Raw genomic sequence first — 2,721 nt, forward strand, 5'->3', positions numbered from 1 at the left:
CGAATTTTAGGGTCCATTTTTAAAATGATCCTTAGGTATCATGGACTTCTTGTGCAAATTTTCATGTTTTCTTCAAAAAGTAAACGATTCTGGTGAAAAATCTACCTTACCCGCTCCACTATATTATCCTCGCTCTCGCTAGGGTAATACAATAATCTTGACACTCGGTTCGTAAAATCAGTACGACACACACGCTCGTATGATACTCTCTTTCTCTCTCAATCTCTCTCTCTCTCTCTCTCTCTCTCTCTCTCTCTCTCTCTCCTCTCTCAATCCTCTCTCTCTCTCTCTCTGTGTGTGTGTGTGTGTGTGTGTGTGTGAATGTGTGTGTGTGTGTGTTTGTCTGTGTGTGTGTGAATGTGTGTGTGTGTGTGTGGTTGTGTGACCCACTGTTTGGCACGTTCCTACGTACCTACCACTAGAGTGCATTGATTTATGTACCATCGGTTACTGGATGTCAAACATGCTACACTTTTCTCACAGAAAGGAAAATACATACCACGGTCTTTGATATACCAGCAACATGGGATATTTTATATGTACTTTTTTACACAGACTGGACAGCATGTACCACGGTCTTTGATATACTAGCAACATGGGATATTTTATATGTACGTTTTCACACAGACTGGACAGCACGTACCACGGTCTTTGATATACTAGCAACATGGGATATTTTATATGTACGTTTTCACACAGACTCGAGAGAACATACCACGGTCTTTGATATACTAGCAACATGGGATATTTTATATCTACGTTTTCACACATACTGGACAGCAGGTACCACGGTCTTTGATATGCTAGCAACATGGGATATTTTATATATACGTTTTCACACAGACTGGACAGCACATACCACGGTCTTTGATATACCAGCAGCATGGGATATTTTATATGTACTGTTTCACATATACTATATCTACTGGCCTTTGATTAGCTCGAGTCACCTCCATCCCTCCCCTAATTGATATTTATACCTATGATATCAATATCAATATGGAGAGGACTGGAGGTGACTCGAGCTAGCCTTTGATATACCAGTAGTTGGGCATGGTTGGTACGAAGAAAAACAATCAGAGAAAAGGCCCGTAGGAACGTTATCTGGAGAGGCGGGGGTGGGGCAAAATCTCTAATTGGAAGGCCAGTTTCTAGTTGGTGTGGAGGGGGGGGGGGGGGGGGGGGGGGGGTCTCTCTAACGGGAAGGTCTGTCTCTAGTTGGGGAGGGGGGGGGGCATTTTAATCTTATTTATATAGAATAGTCAAGCATAAAGGTCGTGCTTAAGCCTCACATGATTAATTAGTGGATAAAATAACAAGGAACACTGTCCCTATCCAAACATTTAGTGTAACTAACCAGAACAAACCTAACCACCATATGGGGGAAACCGCCTACGCCCTACTCGCTACCCTATCCAACTGCAGGACAGTACAATGACCTGTTATATATTATACATGTATACGTATATTATGTATAAAATTAAGCCAAGGAGCTGGGAGGGTGGGGGGGGGGGGGGTTTTGACTGCCAGATGAATATTCCCCCCCCCCCCCCCCCCGACACATACACACTATTCCATACAACACTTGAAAAAACGATTGAAAACAGTGTTGAATAAGTTCGAAACTCTACGGCCCGACATCGCGTCGCCTATAATCGTATAATCGCCACGCGATACGATTGCGTAGGATATCGTGGTATAGCGGTAAATACGCACCGTGTGATACTGGACTAATTATTAAGGTACTGACATGTCCGGGTGTTTTGGCACAAGTATGGTGATATGTTATTTGTACACACGGTTTGGGGTGATTAAAAAAACATAAATGAAGAAACAAAAATCAACATTAGAACGTTTAACTTTCTGTGTTCGTGTTTATGTCTACGTGACTCTTCACGTTCCACCCAGAGCGTGTCTTTTGTATTGCGACTTACTGTGTCATTGCCAAGCAGACTGGCGGAACGCCCGACACATGTAAAGCATGATATCACTACCCACACCGGCTCCGTACATAGCTGGGCACGAGCGTAAACGCATGGTTGCTTGGTTCTTTAGAGTGAAAGATTCTTTCAAATACACTGTTCAGTGTGTTCCATTCAGGGAAGGGTGTAGCTTATCCGCATGAGTAGTGATGTGATCTACTTGTCTCGGTCAACCCCCGTCCCTTCCCTCCTTGCCACGTATGCTACATCGTCGGCCGTTCACTGACTGAGGAGGCTATTTGTCCTTCAAGCCAGTACTATACAGATGTAACATAATGATCGTGGTATGTACTATCCTGTCTGCGGGATGGTGCATATAAAAGATCATTGCTTAGTTTACTTGTTTATTTATTTATTTGTTTATTCATTTATATATCTATTTATTTATTGATCTAAAATAGCATTATTTATTTACTTATTTATCAACACTCAGTGGTTGTTGTTTTTAAACATATTTTTTGTTATTATTATTATTATTGTTCAATTATTATTAGCGTTTAATTATTATGATTATGATGATTATGATTGTGATTATGATTATGATTATGATTATTGTCACGGGGATTCTATAATTCCCGTAACTGAATAAAACACGATTATCAAAATATCTCTCCTAACTGTATATCTATTAGATCTCTCTGTAACAGGCTGTTAAACCCTAGTATGGCTCGTCTCTAGGTATGATCAGAGATACGATCTTATATAAGTATATATTATTATAGCACGTTAGTTCTCTAGA

The sequence above is a fragment of the Gigantopelta aegis genome, chromosome 12 (assembly GCF_016097555.1).
Source record: "Gigantopelta aegis isolate Gae_Host chromosome 12, Gae_host_genome, whole genome shotgun sequence".
NCBI classification, from domain to species: Eukaryota; Metazoa; Mollusca; class Gastropoda; order Neomphalida; family Peltospiridae; genus Gigantopelta; species Gigantopelta aegis.